The sequence below is a fragment of the Mangifera indica genome, chromosome 14 (genome assembly GCF_011075055.1).
Source record: "Mangifera indica cultivar Alphonso chromosome 14, CATAS_Mindica_2.1, whole genome shotgun sequence".
Taxonomy (NCBI): domain Eukaryota; kingdom Viridiplantae; phylum Streptophyta; class Magnoliopsida; order Sapindales; family Anacardiaceae; genus Mangifera; species Mangifera indica.
In genome coordinates this window covers 12,342,848-12,347,645 of record NC_058150.1, presented here as the reverse complement: position 1 = coordinate 12,347,645, position 4,798 = coordinate 12,342,848, and the positions used below count along the sequence as shown (strand labels likewise).

Genomic DNA, 4,798 nt, shown 5'->3' with positions numbered 1-4,798 from the left:
TTCGGAATTTTATAGGATCTTACTTCGAGTCTTACCAGCAGATTTATTGATTATCCTCATAAAATAATGTATTTCATCCGGAATGTGTAACAATTACTACAGCAACAATAAAAAAGATACATGAAAATTACAGCAACAATAAGATAAAACAGTACAGAATATATAAAGGTCAGTTCTACAGAAGAAAACAATTAACAGAGAGATGCATAAAGAGCCATGCAACACACTTGAGACTTGCAGGAAATGGAATTGCAATGGCAACAAAGAGGCCCGCTGCCCGAACTTGAGCTTTAGAAAACATTGAATTGAAAGCACTAAATGGGATAAATAAAACATAGATTTTTCATTATAAATTTGCAACCAAACTTTTGTACATACCAAAGCATTTTTTAAGTCATCATCCAACCCACCACTATAAATATTTTCAATTTCATTCCTCAAAGAATAATCAAAATGTGTAGGAAGAAAAGGTCTAGAAATAGGTATTGATAAGAAGTCCCGAGCCATCATCCTAGCTACTGTTGGATAAGTTGGAGAGTTGGCTCACCACCAATCTAGTATATCAAATTCTTGATGTGGAGGAACCTTAGAATCTGTCCAATGGGAGTCAAGCTCTGATTTTGGTGATGCAAACTCTTCTCATGCTGTAGAAATGCTTATTGTCTCCCCATCTTGTTGACACCCTTGCCATATTCACTGTAAATATTTATAACACTATCAAAGATTTTCTTAAAGTGTGAATCTGCCCCATCATCATAAATTTATTTGTACAAATGTTGTACAAAATCTATTTTAAATCTTCTATTAGAACATGGTGAACTTTCCAAATTTGTATCCGGCATCATCTTTTCATTTAGAGTAGTTCTAAAATTGTGATTTTGTTCTTCTATTTCAATGATTTCTTGTTAATATACATAAACTCTATAACCTAGTTCCCAATAAAAGACAAATTAAATTAACCTTAATGATAGATACCAACTAATTTAAGGCAACCAAGCAAACCTAACAAGGAAGGAGACACTTAGAAACACTTAGCGGCATTTTGTTCTTTAGACTAAAATAATTTAAAATTGCGATAATAATCCATAACTAAATTATTAACATAAACTACCCTAAACATGTTATAATTGATTTGGAATAAATAAGATATATTAAACAGGTATTTAAAAACTCAAATCTAAGTCTTGATCATACAAGCTAGTTATTATATTGTTAGTATTGAGATCTTTGTAAAGTCAACATAACATGTCACGTAGTATTGTGATATTTTTTTAATATAAAAAGTTTATGATACAATACAAAAGAATAAATTTTAATATAATTAACTAAATTACATATTTTTTTGGTTGTTAATGAATATATGAGTTTCCATCACCTTGTTAATCACGTAGTTTCACCATATTTAAATATTTCTTTTCACTTCAATTATAAGCTTTCTAAAGCTGATGAAACAGGCAGCCCCTAGGGACAGGCCGATTTGGACCTATATTTGGGGTTTCTCTGGTCCTTTTTGAATCTGGGTTCCCAGCTGAAATATCTAGAGCATATTTTTTTTGTCAATGTTAAATTCCTTAGGCGAATGCTTAAGAATTGTTTCATATGAGTCAAATATAATTTCTTCCAAACAGATAACCCAGGCCTTCTGTTCGAAACTATCATCAATAAATCCAACTTTGATAGCCAAATATGTTTGTGAAAAAACACATCAAAAGCTAAAGAAAAACAAAATAGGAGTTTTCTCAAATATCCACGAAGTTTATCCTTTTCTTGCTTGTAAACATCAAGAATACAATTTTTTATCCCGTTTAGCCCATACTTAATAATCTTTCACACGAAATCAAAGTCATTCAATCTTCGATCAATAACACTTTTCTTTTTAGCTTTATTTGCTATTCCATGTGAATTTCTCAAACCAAGACATATTTTTAAATGATATATGAGAGATATGGTTTCACTCTTGTAACTACAAGATTTGTCTTACAGTGTCTATACAGAGCCATTTTCTTCCCATTTAAACCTATAAAAGTGAATTCATCCCAATCGTTTGACTATCTTTTTCATTTGGAATATGATGAATTATCCAAATTTGCATCTAACACAATCTCTTCATTTAGAGAAATTCTAAAATTGTCATTTTGTCCTTTTATTTCAATGATTTCCTGTTAATATACATAAACTCTATCACCTAATACCCAATAAAAGAAATATAAAATCACGCTGAATGGACTCATTTTAAACAAATCTAAGGCAAACAAGTCAAACTAGCAAGGAAGGAGACATTGGCCAAGAAACACTAAGTGGCATATTTGTTCTTCAGTTTTGAACAATTTCAGCTCAATCCAAGGACCCAGATGCTAATATTTGAAAACAGTGTACTTGAATAGAAAACCAAAACCACAAAAACACTTTTAAACATGATGGACTGTAAGTAAGGTTACCTGTGGTTGTCGTTGAAGAGATTGAAGGTAGGCTATGGGCTCATAAAGGATTCCAGCATTTTCTGGGGTCAAGTTGTTTTTCTACCATTGTACCAAATCTTGCAAACATTTCATTCCCTCACTGATTTTTATCTTTCCCACCTACATAAATTACACAAGTATTAGAAAGAAGCATGGATTTAACATGAATGAATGAGAAAACAAATACTTAACTTCAAAATAGAGATGAGGATCGAATCCCACGGATATTGCTTCCATGGCTTTTGAATCAGAAAACCAAAGAGACCCTTCACTCAGTGTTAGATAGGACTTAGGGTTACTTTTGTGGTGGCCAATAATTGATTTCTTTTACACAGACAAACAAATTAAAAATGGAATAATAACTCATTGTCTCTCCTTGTAGCAATTGTCTGCACACTCTCCCAGTCACATTGATCTATGCAAGTTGTGTAATATTTTAAGGTCAAAGGATTTATTCCGACTAAAAGTTACTTTTTTCCCTGGCTATCGTCCATTGCTTTTAAAAAATTTAAATACTTACTAAAATACAATTAAAGTTAATCAAATATATTAATTTTAAAATTTTATCTTTTTTTTTTTCTTAAACTCTAAAAATTAGTAATGTCTTATATGCTTAAGTTTTGAAAAATTACATATTTTCCCTTAAGGTTTCAAATTTTTGATGAATTTTCTGACGAATGATAGTTTCTCTAGCGCTCTCCCGATAATGTCTCTCCCTCGTCAGTGTTGTCTCTCCTTCTTAGCCATCTTTTTCGGCATTACTCATTCGTTTGGAGGACAAACTAGACAAATCGTTAGTCTAGATGACAAATGATTCGTCCAAACAAATCGTCTTTATCTAAACGATTCATCATGTTCCAAGCAAAATGAAACCAATTATGACTTCATCTTCGCTTGGACGATGACTAATCATCCAAATGAAGACAATTCGTCTGGTTAATCATCCAAATGAGTGAGCGGCACTGGGAAAGATGGCTAGAAAGAAGAGACTACACTGGTTAAGGAGACACATCACTAGGAGAGCACCAAAAAAGTCATCGTTCACTAGAAAATTCATTGAAAAATTGAAATCCTATAGGAGAATATATAACTTTTGAAAACTTAAATCTAAGAGAAAATTATCAGTTTTTACGGTTTGGGAGGAAGGGGGAGGGGAATGAAATAATTTTTTTTTAATATCACAAGTCAAACAACAATTTTACCCTCATAAAGAATGGATTTGATTAATTTTAATAGTCTATGTTGGGCATTTGGATTTTTAAAAGATAATGGGTAAAAACTTGAGAAAATAGTAAACTTTGGGTGAAAATAAATCCTTTGACCAAATTGAATTAACCTAATTTAAAAATTAATTAATTTTGAATTAAATTAAAAATATTAATTAATTAAATTAAATTTTTGGTTAACTGTTTTTAAATTAAATTTTAATAAATTACCCTATTTTATTATTATTTTATTTTTAAAAATAAATTTAATATTTTATTCAATTTCTTTTAAAATTAGTTTGGTTCGGTAAATGATTTTTAAAAAAAAATAGACTAAGCTGTAACTAAAGTGAAAAATCAGTTCTACTACATTCTTTGATTAATATTCAAATTGATTTTTGAAGTAACCTTTTTTCTATTTTTAGTTTAAAAGTCAATTTGATTTTATTAATGAACAACCAAGGGTGTTTGATTCAGATAATGTTTTATTACTAAATATAAAATATTATTACAAAAATAAATTATTTGAAAAATTATTAAGTATAAATTATTACTATATTTGATAAAAATTGATAGGTATAAATAATTATTATATTTGATTAGAGGTAACAAAAGAATACTAAAATATTATTATATTTAAATATCTTTGGGTATAATTATTTTAAAATATATTTCATATTACTTGTTATTTTAATTAAAAATGAGGGTATTTTAGTCCTAAAAAATTAATAAATAAAAATAAAAATATAATAAAATCAAATTTCAATAATTCATTTGAAATTATGAAGTTTTGTGAACTAAATTTTCATATTTCAAAGTTGCTTTTTGAAAGAGCTTTTAAAAATGGGTTAAATTGTCAATTTTCAAAGTCCAAGGGGGAAAGACATTTCTCAAAACTTTAGGGGCTAAATGTAATAAAATTTGATTGACTGAATTTGACCAACCAAATTTGATTGTCTTTCAAAAATCTAATTGACCGAATTCCTTCTAATCAATCGAAATATATTATAAATTTTCTAACAGTTAATGTCATATCACATTCAGTTGACCAAATTATATCTAGTCAATCAAATTTTGCATTTTCTAAAAAATTTAAACAGTTAGTTTTGTACACAATGGTAACTTTCCTCATTT

General features: G+C 28.8%; 1 long non-coding RNA gene across 1 annotated transcript; it reads right to left on the bottom strand.

Annotated features, from left to right (window-relative positions):
• Nucleotides 1-324: 324 nt before the first annotated feature.
• On the bottom strand, nucleotides 325-2,876 carry LOC123196008. The gene is made up of 3 exons (XR_006497566.1): nucleotides 2,652-2,876; nucleotides 2,439-2,579; nucleotides 325-696 (listed from the first exon to the last, which is right to left on the bottom strand). It is a non-coding gene; the product is annotated as an uncharacterized LOC123196008 (long non-coding RNA).
• Nucleotides 2,877-4,798: the final 1,922 nt, after the last annotated feature.